Source organism: Chinchilla lanigera, unplaced genomic scaffold (genome assembly GCF_000276665.1).
Source record: "Chinchilla lanigera isolate Chin_1 unplaced genomic scaffold, ChiLan1.0 scaffold00055, whole genome shotgun sequence".
Lineage (NCBI taxonomy): Eukaryota > Metazoa > Chordata > Mammalia > Rodentia > Chinchillidae > Chinchilla > Chinchilla lanigera.
The window spans coordinates 7,066,915-7,091,197 of NW_004955456.1; the positions used below are offsets into that span (position 1 = coordinate 7,066,915).

The window sequence follows — 24,283 nt, forward strand, 5'->3', positions numbered from 1 at the left end:
ACTAAACACAATAGCAGTATCTTTTTCTGCTTCTTAATTAGAAAATTAAAACCTAAAACAGAAGCTTCACACTTTGAACATAAATGTGTGCTATGCTCAAGGGGTGACAAGATGACATCAGCGGTATCTTTCTACAAACAGCTGGCGACTGTCTCCCAGTGATTTCCCACTTTAGTAAGGTTTCCTGAAAACACTGAGGTTCTCTAATTCATAGAAAGAGGAACTGTTTACTATCTTTTTTAAATCTCTGCATTCATTGTGATTTTGTGTTTTGGGGGTTTTGGTTTTGGTTTTTTGTCTTTATAATCTGCTTTTGGTTCTGAGTTCTTGAGGACTTTTCTGGGTTTTCTTCTCCTGTGACCTCAGAAGCAGAAGATTTTTATCACAGATGCTGGTCTGATGCCTCATGGAAATCTCTGGCCAGGCTCCCCTTCTTTTTGTCTCTGCTGAACTCAAGGGGATCACCAAGAGCAGCTTGCATGGCTGCTCCAGTTTCATGATATAACATTCAAGAATGTGTTTGGAGAGTGTTACAGTGATGTCTACAGAGTGCCGGGCAGGTGCTCTGCCCAAGAGTCTTAGTCACTTTCCATTGCTGGGACAAAATACCTGACAACACCTGCAAATGAAAGGACAGGTTTATTTGGGCTGAAGGTTTCAGAGGACTCAGTCCATAGTTGATGGCTTGAGGCAGAAATGACATGGTAAGAGGGCATGGTGAAGGAAAGCTGCTCAGCCTACGGCAGCCAGGAAGTAGAGAGAGAAAGGAGACGCTTGGACAAGAATCCACCCTTCCAGTTCACACCCCAGTGACCACCTCCAACCAGGCCCCACCTTCTAACAGCATGGTCATCTCTGAGTTCATCCATGGACTAATGCACTGGAGAGTATAGTGGTGCCTGGTGATCCAATCATCTTCCAAAAGCCCTGCCTCTGAACACATGAGACTTTGGGAGGGCATTTAAGATCTAAACCATAATACCAAGTTAACTCACTTCAACTTTACAGCAACCTCAGGAGCTAGACAGTGTTATATTCTATTCTAGGAAGTGAAAATAGGCATAGAGCAAAACCCCAACAGGGACCGTCACAGGCAGAAATCTTTGCACATTATTAAATTTACTCATAGTTTATCTGCCTCCTCAGGCACAGGTACTGTTGGTTTAAAAACACAATAGTTTTAAAAACACACCTGAGATGGTCAGGATCAAGTGTCAAATTGATTGGCTTGGGAGCTACCGTGGCGATTAGTAAAGCACACTTCTGGGTGTGTCTGACTGAGTCTCGGAGGTATGGCTGTGGGATCTATGTCTGATCCCTCAGCCCTTCCTCTCCAGGACCACTCTCCTGCTCTGCTTCTTAGGAACCACATCCTCACACCATGATGTTTCTGCCTTGGAGCCAGCACACTGTGGACTGAATCCCTTGAAACCGTAAGGCAAATTAAACCTCTCCTCCTTTAAGTTGTGGATGTCAAGGACTGTATCCAGAAAAATTAACTCAATGCCTTAGACAGTGATATTGAGACACAAGATCTCTCACCAAACATGACCATGTATGTCATGACATTCTCAACACCCTCATCTACTGCACCAGACTGAAATGTGCCCATCTGTCCCTGAGTCATCTCCATCAGGCCACATACAATCTTGTCCTTGAAAAGATGCCTCGCTTGCCCCCTATGTCAATATTTTTTAAGTCCATCCCTACAGAAAAATAAGCAATTTTAATTAAAGAGGGAGTATTTCCTCTCCAAGTAGTGAAGATGTGATCTTCATAGAGTTGGACAAACCCTGTTGTTTTTGCCCCCTTCCTCCTCCCAATGCCTGGGCTCGGAAGTGGCCACAGTCATGGAAATACACATAGAGCAAGACAGCTCATGCCCCAGATTTCTGGCTAGAGGAAAACCATGGGGACTTCAGGGAACTAGGATGCTGGTGAGATGGTGGAGAGGAAGGAGCTCCAGGAAGTAACCCGCTGACATTGTTCAAAAACTGAGCATAATCCCAGCAGGCTGGTGCCACATCTCAACAGTCCTTGGCTCCATTAGACTGTGGGGGGTGGGAAACCCAGCAAGCAGAAAGGAGGCTCTGAACACAACCTCCATCAGGACCACGGCCAAAGAAACAGTTGGAGCTCATACCTGAACCTATCTGGGTTGACTGCCTGCCAAAATAATTAACATGCTCCATGGAACTTAAACAAGACCTAGATTATATGACTTGGTGTTCAAAATATAGCATTTACAATCCAATATGGCTCTCCTACAATGAACCAGGACAATCTCAACACATACAGGATAGGATGATCAGCAGGCACTGAGAAGGCAGATTGGGAATTAGCTGATATATTCATTTGTTGTCACCAATTAGCACAAACACAGTGGATTAGAACAACGTGGATTAATTTTTTTCAGTTATGGAAGTTGTGAGTCTAAAACTAGCCCAAATCTCCCCTTAATTGACTAATTTATTAGCTCACTATCAAATAGAATGGGGAACAAAAAGGGAACTGTATAGGTAAGGTTTATACTTTCTAATTGAAAGGATAAAAATAGATTTTAAGTAGAGCTATCACTAAAAATATTATGTAAACAAATACAGTAGCAATCACAGTAGGTAAATTAAAATGGAATACAAATGATGTTCAACTCACCTCACAGAACAGGAAAGGAGAAAAGGGAACAAAAGTCACAGGGAACAAAAAAAAAACAATAACATGATGGAGTTGCCTAAATCCAAACACATCAGTAAATACATTAAATATAAATCATCTAAATACAAGTTAAAAGACAAAAATTATCACAATGGATAAAAAGTTATGAGCAATCCACAAGAATTTACATAAAGTCAGTAAATTAAATGCAAAAGGACGGAAAGGACATTGTCCATCTGTGACAGGTCATGTAGACAAATTGTAATATAGATGGCACAGTCAAAGCAAGCAGATACTGTGGATACGTCAAGCTCAGATTGTAGACAGTGGGTGAGGTATAGACGCGCTGTCTGCCATAGCGGCCCCTGTGGGACATGCCGTCTGGTCTGCCTCAGTAGTCTGTACTCATGGCTCTGGCCTGCTGTCAGGGAGGAAGGGCAGGCCTGAGAGGGGGTTGCTGGAGCACAATGATCCCTTTGGCAAAACTTTTGCGAAAGGACCCTATCATTCCTTACACAGCAGCGCTTGTGCATGCACTAGAAGGGCTGCAGTGCTGCTTGGACTGGTAGCACTGGGGGTGGCAGCGAGACAGAGAGAAAGAAATTAGGAAAGACAGAGATGGAGAGAGAAACAGAGAAAAAGAGGGAGACAGAAGGGGAGGAGGAAGCAAGTCACAGAGACAGACAAAGAAATAGAGGGCGAGAGGAAAGGAGAGAAAGAGAGAGGCAGACAAATGCACAGACAGAGGGAGAGAGGCTCCTCAGGCTGGAACAAGGCCTCCTGGCAGCCTAAGGGAGACCATGGAAGGGGCAGCTAAAGACAGACCAAGGCCTGGGTCTTCCTCTAGCAACTCCCCTCAGGGGCCCTGGACCAGAGACAATGACCACACCAGCCAGCTGCCTTCCCAGCAGACCCCTGGTCTCAGATCCCCGAAAGGACCACCGTCAAATTGAGGAACTGGACAGTCCAGTCCCAGCAACCATAAGGCGGTGACAAGTGTAATCAGTGGCGTAGCTGTGTCCAGATACCTCTTCAGCTGTGTTCCCAGCACACAGAAGCAGAGTCAGAGGCTCCCTGAGCAGCCCGTGTCCCCTTCCACATCTTCAGGCCACCCACCCAGGCAGCCCTTGACCAGTCCTCCCCTGTGCCAGCTTGGGACAAGGTCACAATGCAAATAACAAGAAAAGGGCTCCCCAGGGGCAGAGCTGAGGGCCACAGGGTCATAGGAAAGGATCTAACACCAGGAAGGAGCCCCTGCACTGACACTGCTCCTGGGGAGGACTGATAACCGCTGAGCACAGGGCTGTTGCGCAGCCTTGGTGCCGAGCTCAAAACCACACCTTGTGTTTTCATTGTTTGGGTAAATACATTAATGTGTTGGATTCACATTCGGCCAACATCAGTGAATACCAGACGTGTATGAGGCTCCACCAGGTGTCAGGAGTAATGATGAGTGTGCAACGGCAAACACAAACACCGAAACCACACCCAGGATTTGGAGGCAGATTTATTTACATACACAGACACTCATGGGGTCATTCCCAGAATATCAAGCCCTGATCTCTGGTGGCCTAGGGCTTATATAGGACAAGCAAGCAGGAAGTACAGAGGCAGAATGGCTTGTCAGTTGCAGATTGGTGTATGCAATGTGTATCACAGCGACCAGCTGTTTCAAGACACAAAAGCAACCTGAACTAGAACAGGAACTGTTACCTGGGCAATTAACAGACTGAAGTATACTGGTTGGGAGGAGGGCATTTTCTGCTACAAGTGGGCCCATGCCATCAGCCCTGTTCTCAAAAAAATCATCATCTAGTGGGGGACACTGTTCTGAATGTGGAGGCTCAAGTCACACACAAACGTGCAGATGATGCCAGGCAGTAAGAGGAAATTCTAAGAAAATAGAGACAAAGGAGGTGCAAGCAGAGACAGAGGCAAGGTAGGTAAGTTAGGAAGCAGCGGGCAAGTGCTGGGTCTTTGGAAATATCTGCTGGCCAGGATATCAGTGGCCCATTGAACAGGGGATATGACACTAAGATGTGGCAGGGCTATATCATGCCGGCTGACCACGCTGGGGCTGCTGTGAGGCCACTAGAGGTTTGAGGAGAGGAAAACGGACTCAACCATCAAGATGTGCCCTGAAAACTGAACTCATTATGCACTTCCTGCATGTGAGTATACAGCTGGCCTTGGGTAGCCACAGCTTCCACACCCACAGAGTCAACCAAGGGCAGACTGAAAATATTCAAGAAAAAACTGCACCTGTACATGTTCATACCTGCTGAGTTTTACTTCTCTAAATAATATTACAACAGCATCTTCCCTGAGTGATGCAGTGTAATGACCATTTGCACAGTGTTTACATTGTATTCGGTATTGTAAGTCATCTGCAATCATTTAAAGTGTACAGGAAGATGTGTGTGAGTTATACGTGACTGCTGTACCATTTTATATAAGAGACCTGAGCATCCAAGGGTTTGGGTATCTGTGGGGATTGGAGGAACCAGTCTTCCAGGGATACTGAGGGACGCCTGATGTCCAGTGTTTCTCAGGGACCTGGCCAAGATCCCCAACTGCCTGTATGGGGTACAGTGAAAGGATGAAATAAGAAACAGAGATAAATTTAGTAATGCATGAAGGGGGACTGGGAGGTCAATGTCTTGGGACGGGCAGAAATAAAGACACCCCCCAGCTGCTATTTATTGAGTGTACAATGGTAGGTGGGGTTAGCACAAGATTCAAGGTCTACAGCTCAGTGGGTGATGGATAATCCTGGGATGACCCAAGAGGGCGGAGATGATCTTATGACAAGAAAGATCCCACCCTGGAGTGTTTTTTAATCTTAGTGATCTTAGTTTAATCTTAGTGGGTGGGAAAGGATGGCCAATTCTTAGTTGATGGGAAATCTTAAAAGGGTGATACCGATAATCCCAAGCTTCCATTTATCCCTTCGGGAAGTCTGCAAAATTAGCCACTGTGAATTTGTGGTCCTCAACAAGTGTCAGCCAGAAGAACAGTGTGTGGAGGCCGCGGTGTGTGGAGGCCGCATGAGAAGGAGGAGGACAGGTCCCAAGTCTCCCTCGCCATTCGCTCTCGCCTCATCTTCCTGGTCTAAAGCTGCTGCTCCTGCTGCCTAAGCACCAACCCCACAGGATGGTAGCAGTGGACATCTGCATTCAGGGGAGGCTCTGAAGGTGCAGCCAGTAGCTTTCTGATGGGCAGGATGTAGGATATGAAGGGACAAGTGTGAGGATATTTCTTGGTTCATCTGTGGGTGCTGAGAAGGGGAAGAGGTTGCCAAATTTCTGGGTCAGGCGCTGGTGGTGGAAGAGGTTTGCAGGTGGGGAGTTGCACCTGGTAACACAGAGCTGTCTACAAGACTTCGGAGGTGGAGCTGGAAGTGAGTCTGTAGTCTAGGGGAAGGCGTCAGGGACGGAGGTGTGAATTTGGACTTGTCAAAGCACAGGCGGAGTTGAAGACCATTCAAATGAGAGGACTGCCTGGAGGGAGGGATGAGGATGGAGCCGTGCGGAGCACCATTTGGGGATTCAGGAAGGGAAATCTGGCAATGGAGACTTTGAAGTCAGAGTGGTGAGGTGAAAGGAAACTGCAGTAGTGTAGTTTCACCGAGGAAGTAAGATCAAAGAAATGTTGTCCTGGAGCTCATGCATTTGCCTCAGACCCATCAGAGGCAGTTTCAGAAATGCCACGGCTTATACCTACATGTCCCCAAAAGCCTCAGGAGCTCATAGGGAGCTTTGAAAAGGTGATTGGATTACGGGGTGCTGCAGATTACTTGTCATTCGGAGGTGCAGCCTGGCCAGAAAAGGGGAGGGTGGACCTGGAAGGGTTCCATCTCCCTCCCTTCTGGCTCCTCCCACACTCTCTGCTTCCTGGCCACCACACCATGAGCAGCTCTCCTGCGCCAGGCCCCTCTGCCCTGCCTTCCTGCCTGAAACCAGCTGACCATGCTTGAGCCAAAGTAAACCTCTCCTTTGCATAGCAGATGTCAGCTATTGTGTCTCGGCAATGAGACAGTGACTAAGACAGCCAGATTCTGTTTAATGGGGGAGGAGGTGGAGACAGCAAGTGGAGACAACGCTTACCAGAGTTTCCCTGCCAATGTCTGTCTTCACCTAGTCCTGCTGGAGCTGAGTCCACAGTAGGAAACTGATGATCAGAAACAGTGACCGTCGACCACTGAGTGCCGATGTGTTCTAAGTTTATCCCACTGGGTCCGGTGAATTGAATGCTGCCCACTGCCAAGATCCTCATGCCCCCAGACATGTTCTGTGTCCATGCTTTTTCTTCTTATCCAGAGTGCCACCACTGTCCCTGGGAACAGAGGCAAGAAAGCCTCAGTAAGACTCACTGCTCCCAAGTCTGGGTCACCCTGTGTGCCCAGTACACCGTGAGACTTCCTACACTATTACTATGGACAAGCTGGCATCCCTGTGGATGTCACTGTAGACATCACTGGGGATGAAACGCAGACATCACTGGAAACATCACTGTGGACATCACTGTGAGCTGGGCTCTGAACCTCATGTGGACAGCTGAGGACATCGCTGTCCCTTAGACATCACTGTGGCTAAGGTGTGATGTCACAATGGATGTCCTTGTAGAATCACTGTGGATATTTCTGTGGACCTCACTGGACATCACTGTGGATGTCCTGTACAAAAAGGAGTGGCAGTGAGGTTCTGGTTCTGGTGCAGGATCCAAATCAATCCTGGTTCTGGTGCCAGATCCAAATCAATCCTGGTTCTGGTGCTTCTCAGCTCTGGGACTCAGGCCAGTTGCAAAAACGTCTCTGTGCCTCAGCTTCCAGTTCGGTAACATGGCTTCACAGAGTAAAGCCCAGTCAAGTCCAGTATGATCCCTTTCATGTGGGCCAGTGGTCCCTCTCTACCAGCTCCTAAGAAGGCCTGTGCCAGGCCGGCTCTCCCCCTACACATCACCTCTGCAGGAATCCTGGGGAGGAAGGAGACAGGTTCCTCACATGTGGTCCAGTGGGGGATGGATGGGCCAGCAGAGGGAAGCGGGACTTCAGTGGCCCTGTGATAGTGGAAGAAGACGGGACAATGCAGGACTGTAGAGGCAGAAGCCCCCCAGGGGTGCTAACTCCCTTGGCTTTAGTTAGACACCTGAGTCTGGCCCTGCTTTGAACCCGGGGGAGAGTCCTTGTACGGTCTTCCCACCCCTTCCCAGGAGGCATGCGGCCAGCCCTACTGGGCTAACTCTGCGGGCTCTAAGTATCAATTCAACCTATAGCATGTGTCACCAAGAGTGTGCCAGGCCCTGGCTGGGCAGGAGAGATGAACTTAAACCTTTCCTTCCTGAGTTACTTCCTCATCTGAACCATCTACCTTAGAGGAGATAGAGAGAGCCTTGAGCAGGGCGCTGTCTGGGCGGTTCTGTAAATAAGCAGCCTAGACCTGCTCCCTCCTGACGGCCAAGGGAAACTGTATACAGACCACGCATGTGCAGTCACATTTGCCTTAACACTGATGCCCAGACTGTAGCCACTCTCAGCCACACCCCCAAACCAGCTCCAAGCTTTCCTGGCCTTCCACTCAGAGCCTCCTACTAATGGCCAGAGGCATGGGGGCTTGTCCACTGTCCTCTGTCCACAGGCCACATAAAAGGGGCTCACCATCTACTGCCCCAGAAAATATGCACTGCAGGAGCTGTTCTACTGTCCCCCAAGCCTGGAACTTGTGTTCACTGGAAAAGAAAAAATATGTGCAAAATTCATAGGTGGTACAATCTCCATGGAGAAAATTTCAAGAATTAACAAAAAGCCCTCTGGCACTGATAAGCAATTACAGGAAGGTGCAACAAGATACAAAGTTATACAAAAGTTAATTGTGGGGGCTGGGGATTTAGTTCAGCGGCAAAGCACCTGCCTGGCAAGCGCAAGGTCATGAGTTTGATTCCTGGTACCAGAAGGAAAAAAAAAAAAAGTTAATTGTGTCCCTATATATCAGCAATGAGAAACTGGAATTTAATACCTTGTTAAAAATACTGTTCATAATAGCACCAAAAATAGAGTGCTTTGGTATAAATCTAACAAAATATATATGAAAATGTACAAAACACGGGTTTAAAAAAAAGAAGCAAAATATCTAAGGTGCAGATTTTCTGAGAATGGTCTGGTGGACTCAGTACTGTAAGATGTCCATTCTTCCCAGCCTGACGTATAGATTCACAATTCCATTTAAAATTCTAGCAATCTGTGTTGTAGACATTAACAAAAATTGGAAAACTAATTCAGCCCTGTTGTGGAAAGACAAAGGACTTAGAATTCCAGTGTAACACTGAAGACCCACATTTCCTATTTCAAACTTACTATGAAGCGACAACAGTGAGCACAGCATGGTCTGGCAAAAGCATAGAGGGGTGGGTGGATCGAAGGAATAAAATCGAACAAATCTAGATCTACACAAATAGAGTCCATTGTCTTTGACAAAGATGCAAAGGCAATTCAGCGGGGAAAGAACAGGCTTTCAACGAATTTTGCCAGGAAAATTAGAAGTCTAGATGCAAAGGAAAAAAACCTTTGGCCACACACTTTTCTCCTCCCAAAAAATTAACTCAACATATATCATAAGCCTAAATGTAAAACACAAACTATAAACCTCCTAAGAGGAAGTTTATGTCACCTTAACTTTGGTTGTGAGTTTTTAGAAACAACATGAAAGTAAACTCAGTGAAAGAAAGATGAATCATTTGGACTTTTTTAGAATTAAAAATGGTTGATCAGTGAAACACACTGTTGAGCGGATGAAAAGGAGTCACAGCCTAGAAGAAAATATTTGTAAATCACATATCTGCTGAAGCACACAAAGAACTCTTAAAACTCTCAAAACTCAACAGTGAGAGCACAAACACTGAATTAAAAATTAAGCCAAAAAATCTGAAGAGACAGCACTCCAAGTGTGGAAAATAAGCATATGAAAAGACACTCAACGTCACTTGTCATTAGGCAGAGTCAAACGAAAATCAAAATAATAGCGCAAACCTATTTAAAGGGCTAAAATCTGGAAACCTGACAATCCCAAATGCTGACAAAGACACAGAACAAAAGGAAAGCTTAATTACTGCAGAGGGGACGTGGGCTTGCCTGGCTCCTAGAAGCAGTTCAGCAGATTCGTATAAGGTTACACATACAATTGTGCCATGTGACCAAGCAACCAAACTCCTCATGATTTTCCCAATTAATTTAAAATCTTATGTCCAGGGGCTGGGCATATAGCTCAGTAGCACAAGAGCCTGCCTGGCAAGCACAAGGTCCTGAGTTCGATTCCCAGTACCAAAAAAAAAACTTATGTCCATGCAAAAATCTGCATTCCAACATTCACAGCAGCTTCTTCATCTTCGAAACCTGATGCCCTTCAGTAGGGGAAAGATAAGCTGCTCTACACCTATGATGGCATATTGTTTGGTGTTTTTTTATTTAAATGAGCTAGCAAGCCATGCAAAAGACCTAAAGAATCTTAAATGGATGTTACTAAATGAAATAAATCAAAGTTAAAAAGCTACCTACTATGCAATCCCAATTACATGACATTGTGGAAAAGGCAAAAAATGTAGAAATGCAGATCTCCGGCTGCCAGCACTTCAGGGTGGGTAGGAGTATGGCTAGGTAAATCACAGAGGATTTGTAAGGCAGTGTGAAGCTTCTATGTGATATCATGTGCATTTGTCAAAAAACACATGGAATTTACAACATGAAGCATTATCTTCAAGGCATGCAGAGGTCTGAATATCACCTTGCATGAGTAGGGCCCTGGGTTTGATCCCTAGCAGCACACAAAAAGACCCTGCAACAGAAGTCAGGAAATCCCAGCATGCAATGGTAAACGGACCGGAGAATCCAGCTGTTACAGATGTATGGAGCATCCTCACTGAAGCGGGGAGGATAGAAAGTGGCCCAAGTAGCGCTGGAAATCAGTGGCCTCTGAGACCAACAGCTGATAGGAATTGCACAAGTACCGTGCTCTGGCTGGCAACGTTTCCCATCAGGGTGCACTTAGCACATCTGAAATCACTACACCAGAAATGAACAATGTAGTGAACAGAGCCGGGTGGTGGGACTCAGCTTGCTTTCTGCTAGAGAAGAGGTAAACAAAAGGGAGGAGATTTCAACTGATTGGGTGGACCCGCCACATTGTGGAGGCTGTCCACTTTACTCAAAGTCTTGATTCAAACATTGATCTCATCCCCAAAACACCTTCACAGTATCATCGAGGCGTACCCTGTGGACCGGCCAAGCTGGCACACACGGGAGGAAAAGAGGGTCTGAAGTACACAGGGAGGATGCAGGAGGAGTGGGGCTTCCTGTGAGCAGAAGCAGGTACCAGAGACACAGCTGCAGAGCAAAGCCAGGGCAGCCCCAGAGGCGCTGAGCTTGGGCGATTGGCAGGATACAAACGTCCAGGCAAAATCAGCCTCTGGGACCTCAGTGTGATAACGAGCTGCCACTCCAAACCCGTCTCCTGACCACAGAGCTATTTGTTTTCTCCCACTAATGAGAAGCCCTGGCATCGGGAAGTGTTCACGGCCAGCACTGGCAAATGGATCGATTTCACAAGGATGCCCTTGCAGAGAGCTCCCCAAGGCAGAAGCAGCTGCTCCCAAGCTCGGTCACCAGGCGGCACAGCCACAGCTGGCAGGGGCAGCTCCCCGCAGCCCAGGGCAGGGCAGGAGCAGCTGTGAGAACCCATCCAGTCCTTCACGGTCTGGGTGTCCATCATCTGCAGAGAGACCTGGGGCTTAGCAGGTCAAAGCTGATGAATGAGAAGCAGACGTGGCCTCCTTGCAGGCCCACACAGCCTCACAGACACACGATGGAAGGCACGGCCCACATCCGCCTGGCGTCCCTTGCTGCACAACCTCTGAGCAAATACCTAGGCTTCCTCCATGAAATGTATTTGCAGGAGAGTTGCATTACAGGCTTCAAAGCCTGGAAGTGTCAGCTTAGAAAGCCATTTGATGCTCTGGGCCACAGTTCAGAAATGCCCGTGAAGTCGCCCGCACCGTCCCATTTTCGTTTCAATGCAACAAATCCGTACTTCCTCTAGGGTTCAGGGAAGCACTGGCCTTTTTGATGGCGTGCACCACCTACAGTATTCTCGTGCTTGTCTGGATGTCCAAGACTCACTGTTTAAAACTATCCCCAGGATATGGGAGCTTTCTTGATGTCATCGCTGTCCCAGAGGCATGGGACACACAGGATGTCACCAACATCCAGCTATAGGGGGGTGCAGGAGGCACAAGGGTGGCTTTGCAGGGCTCACAGCGACGGTGCCAAAGCCATGCTGGTCTCTGCCCTGCTCACCTCAGCCACACCACAGCCAGGGCTCCCGGACACACTTGTGCCGACCTGACCACACGGACGTGCCAGCCCCTAGCCCTGCCCAGCGCAGCAGCCGCCCCAGGGCTGTCCACACCGCACGGGCAGCTACGACACTTCACTGAGCTCAGGTAGCTGTTAAAATTTTGGAAAGAATTAAATTCATGAACAGAACTAGGTATTAACTAATAAAAAATACAATAAAATAGCAATCTCCTTTTGGGAGCAAACCACTCTCCTGGCTTTTGAGATAAGCATATTATGTTTCTTTTTATAATCTTGCTAACTATGCGTCCATCCTCGAGCAATAGAGTTTGGTTTTGTTTGCCTCTGGACTTTATAAACATGGGGCCAAAGTATACACGTTTCTCTTTTTAGTGTTTTGTTCAATATTGTACAAGATGCGATAAAAAATATACTGTGAATGTTTCAATTTTTTAAATGTGTTACAGTACAAACACATCGCCTGTGATCTCAGACCCCTCCCCTTCACTTTGAACTCACTTATCCCATCCCTGTTGCCACTCTCTGCAGCAGTTCTGGAAGTCCTCTTTCCTGAGTGTCTAGAGTTGCCCTGTTGTGGCTGCCTTGATGTCCTGAATCTCTGAAATGGAGCCCCACCTCTGTGCCACCCCAGTGACTGCATCTGAAATAGGCCAGTTTTCCCCCCCTGGGAAACAGTGTCACAACTCTCTCGTGCCTGCCCGCTTCGAGGGACATCCTTCCCTCCACCCCACACGCAGCAGCATCTATGGTCACGGTCTTCCAGTGGGGGGCAGCTGCAGTAGAGGGCTCTCAAGCGTTTCCCTTCTGCCCTCTAAAAGTCTGTTTCATTCTGCGTCAATCACCGAGGCCAAAGTGGCAGCCAATAAAAGTCACCCGGATGTGTCGGAACTGCTCAGCCAAGGAGAATTCTAGTCAACACCAAGGACAAAGGCTGGGAGGACCAAGCAGGGCACTGCCAAGCCCGGGCACCACTCTGTTCTTTTGAGGCTCCTCCTGTATTTGGAAAAGTGTGACCATTTGGAGCCTCTATTCATCTGACATCTTTACTAGTGTGGCATTGACATTTTTTCTGAATTTTTTTTTTCAATAATGGGGATGGAATTCAAGGCCTCACTCATGCCAGACAAGTGCTACACCCTCAGCCCTTTGTAAAAATATTCTGAGCCTTGGTGTTATGGCTTGTATCTAGCTGTCCCCCCTACCCCAAAGCCACATGCAGTCTTAGATGGGGCTTTTTCAGAGGTAGGGAAATCTAGAGTATGCGATGGATTGATGCTACAATGCTGGGATTAGAGGTGTGTGATTACTAAATCAGTCCACTGACTGGTTTAGCACCACCCTAATCCTGATAGTCTGGATAAGATATAAGCTGCTTCTGGCCTGAACTCAAGGTCTTTGCTTTGAGGTATACCCCTATCCTCCTCAGCACTTTTTTATGTTTTAATTTTTAGACAGAGTCCACTTAAGGTGCTAAGTCTCCCAGGCTGGGTTCAAATTTATGATCCCCAGCTTTGCCACCATAGATTATCGTTTGCTGTTTTATGATAACCATTGTGTTCTGCTATCTTAAAAACACTTGCTGGCCCAGGTGCCCCCTGGAGCTAATTAATTTTTAGACATAGGACGGGCCCAAGTAGAAGCAGGTCTTTGATATACAAACTAACTGACACAGAGCCCTACAGCCTCTCTCTGGCCACACACTCAGGAGACAAATTAATACTTTTCATTGCTATGTGCCTTCCAGGAAAAGGGGCTCATTCGGCATGCCATCTTTAGCCACAACCTGACAGTGGATGGCAAACATTTTCCATCCTCTCCTATTTCTTCCCCCTCCCTGTTTGCAGTGTCTGCATAATTATACTATCAAATGAGCACCATGTAATTTATTCAATCTGTTCCATATTGTTGGCCAGACTCAATAAAAAATTCATCATTTGCAATATTTCATTATCATAAATAGCTCTGTGATTAAAACCCTCATGCATACACTTTCAAACGTATCCACAGTTGCACCTGAATAATATATTTCCAGATAGGGACTACCTAGGGAAGCAGTGACAAAGACTTTTGATACATATTTGATGCAAAGTGATTGCTTTCATATATATATATATAAAAATTCCGACTTCTCTGGAGGAGTGTGTCAAGGATTAGCCATCCCTTTAATCCTTGTCAACCAACAGGGGAAAAAATTAGCATCTCATTACCATGATTAATACTGTTTTGGGAGCCCTAAGGGAGATCAAATATTCTGTGATGATTGGTTTTTGAAGCCAATCGCCTCTTATCTTGGAGTTTTCATGTTATAATCTGTGAGTGGAAGTTTATAATGAGCTAATCGAAAATACTGGGGTGATGTAACTAACCTGAGCTAGGAGGTCTGAATAATTGCACTTTGAATTGCTATTAAGGGAAAGTACTCCAACTGCACGCTCTGTCCAAAGTAACGTTAATAAGAGAAATATGGTCCAGGCAGACAAATCTGGACAAAGCGGTAAGTGAGCAAGAATTGGTTATTAACATAAAAAATTAAATAGACAAATAAAATAAACTTGTGAATCAAGAACATCTTCTCACGAGTAGAGCAGCGTGTTCATTCCATAACAGTACCGTTCCAAGAAACAGCTTTTGCTGGTGTCGAAAAGTTGATGAGTTTATTTATCTCGTCTTGACTTTGCTATACTGTGAGTAATTTTACAGATCACTAATTTCAATGCCACATCGATGCCACCGTCTCTAAGCGGTCTGAAGTTGCTACATTCTTCCAATTAATTAACCAACAAATTTAATTTCACACTACAGAGCTTTGGAATAGCTACTGTTTACTGAAATTACCATTGCAAATAAAGAAGCTGAATGTTTAAAGAACCAGTGTTTAGTATTGTCAATTAAGTCTGGGCTGAATGTTAATAAATATAACACAGTATGGGAAACCATCTGCTGCTCCCCAGCAGTATGAGGGAAATCGCCACAAGCAGCCAGCCCGAGAGAGCTTGTTGATGTGACTCTGGACCTCCGGGAACCAGGGGCTTCTGAGCAGCTTCAGAAGCAGCCACTCAGTTGCGGGGACACTAACACTACTCTAAAAGAGAAAAAAAAGTCACCTAGATTAGTTCAGTTGCTTAAAGGACCATTGATTGAATAACCAGGAATATGACAACCATCTCATTTTAAACACTTTGCAGACAATCATGCCCCGTGCTTCTCGGGCACCTTTCTGGCCTTTACCCCAGGGCAGACACACATGTTACACGTGGGCAGACAGCACATATGCAACTTTTTGTGACTGCATCATATGTGTCTTGGTTAATGGCAATGTGGTCTTTATCTTTTTTTTTTATTTAACGTGGTCTTTAAATTGCCTCTTTGACTCACTGCAGTCATTCGCTTTGTAGTTCTTCTAGTGTTGCTGTTTTAATTGCTTGCTAATGTGATGCCTATTAGTCACAAAGCATGCAGATTTTTCTTGGTTTGGTGTTATTTTCCTAAAACAAATTCCCAGTCAATGAAACTGCAGTGCAAAGGGGGATTAACATGCATATGGCTTTGCATTTCTCACTGGAATATACCATATATTCCAGTCCTGCTTATTCCTTCTGGATACTCTACTGTTTGTTTTTTTGGATGTAAAGATATCAGTACTAAAGAGGGCTTTTGCTTCGTTCTATCTTATCTTTCGGTTCTGTGCTGCTTCTGCATTGCTCCCCTCCCTGGGGTTCCCACTGCACCCGCTGATCTCTCCCGTGGTGGCTAGGGTCCCAAGAGAGAGGGAGGAGCCCTGAGGGGACCAGGAATGCTGCAGATGGGAATGTTGGGAATGCTGGGACTGTTGGGAGATGTCGCAGTCTCTCTCTCTACATTTCTTCCTGTTAGCACCAGGAAGCTTAATCCCTGTGGATGTCCATTCTGAAAATGTCTCTATTCCAAGCGTGTCCCTCCTACCTTACTGTGTTCAGTGGGCAGAGGGTGCATGTACACGAGCATGCATAGGACCATGAGTGTGTTGCAGGCAGATGTGCATGTGTGTATGCATGTGTATTCATAGGCTTTATGTGTGCATGTGTGTACACACATGCGTGAGGCTGTATGCCCATACGTGTGTGCATGCACGAGTGTGTTTTGCACACAGTACGTCTGTGTGTACACATGCACAGGGCTGTGTGTGGATGCCCAGCACTGGCTTCTCTGCGGGCGCCCTGCAGCAGCCCCGGGGAGGCAGCCCGGAGCCTCCTGTTAGCAGCAGGAGACACAACCAGGCTTGTGATCTCCACGTGGTAATCTGCTGCTGATTCCAAAGGCCAACTGCGACTGGGTGTTTTATCTCCAGGTTGACGGCTTAAGGAGCCCCAGGTAACTTTTGGTTTGGTCTTGTTTTATTCATGGCAAGATTTTCAAACTCAGAAAAGCAAAGAACATATTCACTCATTCAAAATAAATATTCAGTTATTTTAAAGTACACTGTTCTCCCGCCAATGGGCCATTAACTTGTTCATAGGTTTCCACTGTTGCATACCATATGGGGAGAACACCTCTGCCCTGGGTGGCTGTGTGTGCAGACTCCTCCTAGCCTGGAGTGTCCCCAAGAGCAGTGGCCAGATCACACCATTTGCGCCACTGCCGGCTGCTCTCCGGGCGGTCACAGAGCTCTGTGTCCCCACCAGCGGTGCTGTGTCCTGCTGTCCTATACCTGCACCATCGCCTGGTGCCAGCAGGCTCCACCCACCTATGGATACCCAACCCAATCTATAGACACAAACTGTGGCTTTTGCTTGATTATTCACTTACAGTTAAGCATTGCTTTTCTTTATACTGCCTGTTCATTTCCTTAAACCTATTGGGGGTTTTTTTCTGAATGACTGAAATATTTCTTATTGGGTTAGTATCCTTTAGAAACATTGACAAGAGCTTATATCACAACTGTCTCCTTCCTAGGTTGTATGTCTTTCAAGTTATTTATTTATTTTTTCAAGTACAAGGTATTGAACTCAAGGTCTTTGCTTTGAGCTATACCCCCAGTCTTCCCAGCACTTTTTTATGTTTTAATTTTTAGACGGAGTCCAGCTAAGCTGCTAAGTCTCCCAGCCTGGGCTCAAACTTATGATCTTTTTGCCCCAGCCTCCCAGAATGCTGGGGTTACAGGCCTGTGCCACCACACCCAGTTTGAATTTATTCTTGTACACTGGAAATTATACCCGCATGTATTTATGCCGTAAAAGAGATGCTACAACATAAAGACGGAGTGACGGAATCAAGCTAATTAACGTGTTCAGCACTTCCAGTTCCTACCATTTATTCTTCCTAACAGAAAGCTTCTACTCTTTGACCAACCTCCGCCAAAGCCACTGGTAACTACCATTCTACTGCCTTGAGTTTGGTCATTGCGGAATCCACACAGAAGTGACAACATGCAGGGTTTGGCTTCCTGTCCCTGGATTATTTCACTCAGCATCATGTGCTCCAGATTCACCCATGTTATTGCAAATGATAGGACATCCTTATTTTTAAGCCTAAAAAAGTATTCGTTTGTGTATACACACCACATTTTCTTCATTGATTGGTTCATCCACTCACAGACACCTAGATGGATTCCGTAATTTGACTATCATAAATATTCCGCAGTGGAGGTACAGATGTCTCTTAGACGTGCTGACTTCCAACCTTTTGGTTGTATATCCAGTTACTGGGATGACTGGGTCATAGGGAAGTTCTATTTTCAGTCTTTTGAGGAACCACCATAGTTTTGTATCACAGCTGTGCTAATTTACATTCCCACCAATGGGGCAGAAAGGTTCCCCTCTCTTCACTTCTTCTCCAATATTTTTTGTTGTTTTGTCTTTTAGGCATAGTCACTGCTGTGGTTTATATCTAGAGGTACCCTGAAAGCTTCATGGGATCACAGGCGGAAACTTTGGAAAGTGATTCCGGCTCTTTCCTCGACTCTCTCTGCTTCTGTCACCATGCCACAAGCAGCTCACCTCCACCAGGCCCCTGTGCCATGCTGTCCTGCCTTGGAATCAGCCAACTCTGAACTGAAACACAAGCCAGAAAGAGTCTCTCCTCCCTTAAGCCACAGGTGTCAGGTACTTTGCTCCAATGAGGAGAATTTGAATTTATTCTCGTATATTGGAAATTATATGTATTTACGCCATAAAATTGATGTTTATGACTAAGACAACCACTCAAGCAGGTGCAAGGCAGTATTTCATTGGGGCTTTAATTTGAATTTACCCGGTGATTAGTGAGCATTTGTCCAACTGCCTTTGGCCATTTTAATTTCTTCCTTGGTGAAATTTCTATTCAAATCTTTTGCCCATTTTTAATTCAGCTGTTTCCAGGGTTTGTTTAATATCCTGGGCAGAAATCCTTTTAAGATCCATGATTTACAAAATAATTTTTTTCCGTGTGGGGTTTGTTCAAAGTGTCTGATAAATGAGAAGTTTCATTTCCGTTAATTCACTCAATTATGTCTTTTGAAATGAAAAGCATTTCAATTTTGATGAAATCCAATTGAGCCATTATTTTCTTGTGTGAATCAGGCTTTTTACGACACATTTAAGTTCTCTTTGTCTAATCTAAGATCATGAAGATTTTATATTTTATTTCAAACATTTGATGGGCTTAGCACTTACATTTAAGTCTATGATCCACCTTAAAGTTAATTTTTGTCCCTGATTTAAAATGTTTCAATTTTTTTTTTTTAACTCATGCCTCATGCTTGCCAGGCAGGCGCTATGCCACTGAGCTATATCCCTGCCCCTCAATTTATCTTTCTACATGTGAATATCCAATTGCTTCAGTATCACTTATTACTAATTCTTTTCTCCTTTGAATTGCCTTGATACTTTTGTTGAAAATTAATTGGCCATAAATACAATGCTTTACCATTTCACTCTCTGGGCCATTGATTGGCACATCTATCCTTATACAAGTATCACTATCTTGATTATTTATATTCATATAGGTTTTGAAATCAGGAAGTGCCTAAACCCTCCAATTTTGTTCTTTTTCAAAACTGTTTGGGTTTTCTGGATATTTGCTTGTTCGTTTCTACAAAAAGCTTCAGGATTTGCACTGGGTTTGCACTGAATATGTAGATCTATTTGAGAATAAGCAAATCTTGATAATACTGTAACTTCTGCTCCATGGATACAAAGGATCTCCTCATTTATTCTGATCTCAGTTCATCTCAAGGATGTACTTTCCTATGTAATTTCAGTCCTATGTATTTAATAGGTTTATCATGCTGTGAATGGAATGGCTCTCTCAACTTCATTTTAGATCATTTGTCACAGGTATTATGATACAATTCTGTTTCATGTATTGGCCTCATGTCATACAACCTTGCTGGGCTTTGTAGTTCTGATGGAGGTGTCTTTGCAAGCATGGGTCCCACGTGAGACTATCTCATCTGTGAACAAAGACAGGTTACTGCCTTTTCAACTGGACGTGTTTTATTTCCTTTTTTTCTTAAGATATTGACTTCAAGTTCTAATACAATGTTGAATGAAAATGGTGTGATTGGACATCCCTTCCTCATCCTGATATGAGGGAGAAGATATTTGGTCTTTCACCTTTAAGTGTGACATTAGCTATGGATTTTTCCAAGTGTCATTTATGGAGTTGAGAGAATTCCCTTCACTCTTGGTTAGTCAGCAGTTTGCATCATAAAGAGTGCTGCATTTCATCAGGTGCTTTTTCTGCACCTCTATTATGGGGTTATGAGTATTCTATTAATACTCAGTCTTAATTGATTTTGCTTCTTTTTTTTTTTTTTTTTTTGGTACTGGGAATTGAACTCGGGATCTTGCGCTTGCCAGGCAGGTGCTTGTGCCACTGAGCTATATCCTCGGCCCTTGATTTTGAATTATTAAGCCAACCTTGAATTCCTGGAATAACCCCCACCTGATCACATAACCCTTTCTCTATGTTTCTGGATTGGTTTATGGGTATTTTACTGAGCATCTTGGTCCTACATTCATGAGGAATGTTGGTCTGCAATTTCCTCTTCTTGCGGTGTCTCTGGTTTTGGTGTCAGGGTAACAATGCTGACCCCACAGATTGCACTGGGAAGCAGAAATTCAAGTCTGGATAGAACACATGCTCTCCATGTGGCTGGGCTCTGGACGCCACCTCCAGGTATAGTGACCTCTGCCACATGACATTTCCAAGACTCCTTTTCCCCACACATGGCTCTATCTGCAGACACCTGCTGGGCCTGGTTAGGTCATGCACCAGTCAGCAGCTGTCAGGGACCCGGTGTGGGGCTTCAGGCCACGCTGGAACTAGGAGCCCTTGGCCGGGACAGGACACATGACGGGCACCCTTGTGTCCCCAACACTTAGCACGGTCAAGGGCCCAAAGTGCATTCTCAGTCTACATCTACTGACCCTTAAAAATAAGTCCACACACTCTCCGTGTGCTAACCTTAAAAACAGGAGTGTGGGGTCTTTGGGCATTGTCTTACGCTTGTCCCCGGGCCAACCCCAGCCTCAAATTCTGTCCCTTGTTGGTGCCTCTGAGACACACTCTACCCAGGGCTGTCCCTTCACAGTTTCTACCCTTCAGACAAATCCAAGGAAAGTCAATTCTCTAAAGCAGGGGCTTTTTCTTTCCTTGTGACAAGCAGTGCAGGCACAGAGGGACCGACAGGGCAGGAAGCTGGCCGGCAGTCACTACCTGGCCCGTAGTCGCTCACACTGTGCTGCTGGACTGGGGTGTGGGGGCCCCACTGATCAGATGGGAATGCCGAGCTGGCCACCAAGCCCTCCATCCAAGCCTGACCACACCATGGGGGAACAATCTGTCCTCCTGTACCCCCACAAGGCTGAGTCCTGAGCCCCCCCCTTCCCCCTAGGGACTCAGGCAAGAACCACCCAAGAAAAGTCTTAAAAGGGGACAAGCTCAGAAACCTCCCCATGGATGGGTTTGCAAGAACTTGGTGACATCACTCCAAAGCAGCTCTGGGGACCCGCTCTTCCTTACTGCTACAGTACCTTCATATGAACAATTCCAGGGGGACCTCTGCTCTCCAGCACTGCCAGCCGCACCTCAAGATTCAAGTGATAGGGGCTGGGGATTTAGCTCAGCGGCACAGTGCCTGCCGGCAAAGGCAAAGGCCGGAAGTCCAATCCCGGGAACAAAAAAAAAAAAAAAAAGAGAGAGAGAGAGAAATTCCAGTGATAAAGTAGAAGCGGGATGTTGCTTCTGAAGCAGCCTCTGGGAGTTTGGGGCAGGAGGTTTCCCAAGCCCTGGGGCCAAGTGCGATGCCCAGAGTGTCGTCCCTCATGAGCGTTCAGAGCTCGCTTCCCTCTGCTGGGGTCTCAGTAAGTGGCCAAGGACCAGGTGTTACCTACACATCACTGCCCAGCCTGGGGGCATCTGCAAAGGCGAAGGTAGCTCTCCCTGTTTCACAGCCAAGGAGGCCAGAATGAGGGCTGAGGAACCCCCATGCCTTCACAGCCAGAGTGTTTTCCTGGAAAAGATACATAGCGTCCATGCACCATCTGAGAGGATGCATTTTGCACTCGTTTATCTCAAAGACATTTACCGCTGGACATGGTGGAGCACACCTGGCACCCCAGCACGCTGGGAGGCTGAAGCAGAAGGATCACAAGTCCGAGCCCAGCCTGGGCAACTTAGCAAGACCCTGACTCAGAGATTTAAATTTTAAAAAAAATAAAAACACCAGGGGTGTAGTTTGGCGTGAAGGCCTTGCATTCAATCCCCAGTACTGAGAAAAACAAATTGCAGAACAACAAGCCTTATGCTGGAAGGGGGGTGAACAGGACCAAGAGCTGATCCCTACAGGCCTGCACACCAAAGGTGGAGTTTGTGGGAGGCATAAGCCGGGCACCCTGAGCTCCACAGAAGAGTGAATCTCACGGGAGAAGGGCCAGGAGGACAGCCGACCCCGGCAGCAGAGTCGCAGAACCCCAGGTGCGGGCTCCAAGGCCAAGGCAAGTTCAGAGCCCGAGTGCACTCGTGCCAACACATGGGGCTCAGTACAGGACGAGGGCTCAGGGGCCCTGCCAGCTGGTCCCACAGACCCCAAACAGCCTGGGCAGTGAGCACAGCCCCCAGCTGGCCAGGCAGCTCGCTACCTCGCGGATGAAGGCAGGAGGGAGCCTCGGGGACTGCCAATCCGCACTTCCCTCCAGAGATGTGCGATCTCCCTGAACTCAGGCCCCAGGGCTGGGTCGGACAAAGTGGTCCTGACTCTCAGACCCCATCCGCAGTTTCCAGATGTGCAGAGCCAGCTGCAGCGAGGCCCAGGCAGACGCCAGAGGCAGCCCAGGTTACTCCGGGGCCTGATACCTCCTGCTACCTGGCCCCTCAAAGGCAGCACAGCCTCACTCCTCTGGCCCTCAACAGCGGGGTGTACACAGGCCTCTTTCTGAAGAGTGGAGGTGGAAAGGGAAAGGGAAGTAACTTTACAGTGGGAAACTGCCAGGCACTACCCAGCCAGGTGGTCGAGGCAGACACATCACTGATAAGTCAGTGACGTCAGGCACCTTGAGAGCAGATAATGACAAAGACGGATTTCCTCCGGATGAACTATTTCAAGAACTTCAAGTAAATGCCAGCTGAAGGACGTGATTCGAATACCTGTCGTTGTTTGGATCTTAAATGTCCCCTAGAAGCACAAGAGTGGAAGGCTCGACCCCCAACACAGAAGGTGCACCTTCGGGAGGTGACTGGTTCACAAGGGATGGACCCACTTGTGGACTCAAGTTAGTGCATTTGGGAGGAGGGGATTTGTTCTAAGAAGTGAGCCCCCTCTACTTCCTGGCCACCATGAGGTGAAGTTTCCTCTGTCACACGCGCCCTGCGGAGAGGCTGTGCCTTTCACAGGCTGGAAGCAGCAGAGCCCAGTGCCAAGGGGCTGAAACCTCTGAACCTGGGAGAGGTTGGTTTCTCGGGCATTCTGTCCCAGTGACAGAAAAGATGGCTAATGCAGTGCCCTGCTGTTCTCGTCAGTACAGAGAGCCCTTCCTGGTCCTCGTCACGGCCCAGGAAGTTTATATTTGTGATCCCATGAAAAGTTATTGGAATCCTAGTGCGTTAACTCCAATCTACCACTTCCAGTGCAGCTCATGGTGAGAATAAAGACACTAAGGCATATTTGTAGTTATGGGGAGCCAAGGGGCCCTGAGTCCAGCCATAATGACCAAGGCCAAACCCAGATTTTATTCATTCATGAGGAAGGGAGTGGCTTGAGGATGAGTGACTATGAGAACCACAGGAAGTAAGTGAGTGCTGTGAGCTGGGCTAGGTAGGAGGCCCAAAATCACCTCTGCAAAAGCAAAAAGAAGGATATGCAAAAAGAGTAATCTGCATAACACAACTGAGATAGTGTCTAATGTTTTGGGGTCAGTGCTTCAGCTCTGGTGTGTAATCTTTCAAGCCCCAGGAAGTCTTGGCCTCTATCCAGAGGCTCAACCCCAGCCGACAGCCTGGAGCCCTGGCTCACACATCCCACACCATCCCAGCTCACTTGTGGGAACAACGGGGGGTCCGGGGAATCACTCCTGCCATCTTCAAAGACCACCATCAGCACCTCAACTGGATCGATATGCACTGCTTAAAGCCAATTGAAGGGATAAGGAAAAGTCCCAGCCAGCTCTGTACATATCAGTACATGGAAACAGGGTCAGGCTCAGCCAAAACGGAGGCAATTGCTCCTCCTTCAAGGAGAGTCACCTAGGCGGTCCTCCACAGTCAACATGGGCAAAGTTCTGAGAAGCTTCTGAGAAGGTCTAAGAAACTCTCTCACTCCACAGGAGCCTGGCGAGAGAGGATGACGGACGTACTGTGAGGCCCTGGACAGGATCCTGGGGCAGGAAAAGAACACCAGGAAAAAGCACGGAAGTCCCAATAAAGTGTGGGCTTTCAGCATTTATTTGGACTTCAGTTAGTAGCAGTATATCCATGTTGGTCCATTAGCTGGTACAAATATCCCATGGTGATAAAACACTAGCAGCAGGTGAGCTAAGGCTAAAGCCTGCAGGCCCTCTTTGTACTATCTTCACGACATCTCCATCATTATGGGGTCCATCTAGATGTCCCCAAGAGCCTCTGTGCTCCCAGGCAAGACTTTTGGAAGGTGGTTAGATCATGCAGGCTTATAGCCGACTTGAGTTAGGAGGTGGGGCCTGGTCAGAAGAGGCGGTGGTGTGGGTGTGACCAGGAAGGTTATAACTCCCTTTCTGGCCTCACCTAGGGCTCTGTACTTCCTGTCTGCCATGATGAGCAGCTACTCCCCCG

At 46.8% G+C, this 24,283-nt stretch overlaps 1 long non-coding RNA gene across 1 annotated transcript; it reads left to right on the top strand.

Moving 5' to 3' along the window:
- Positions 1-17,864: 17,864 nt before the first annotated feature.
- On the top strand, positions 17,865-23,914 carry LOC102013584. The gene is made up of 2 exons (XR_001236335.1): positions 17,865-18,099; positions 23,800-23,914. It is a non-coding gene; the product is annotated as an uncharacterized LOC102013584 (long non-coding RNA).
- Positions 23,915-24,283: the final 369 nt, after the last annotated feature.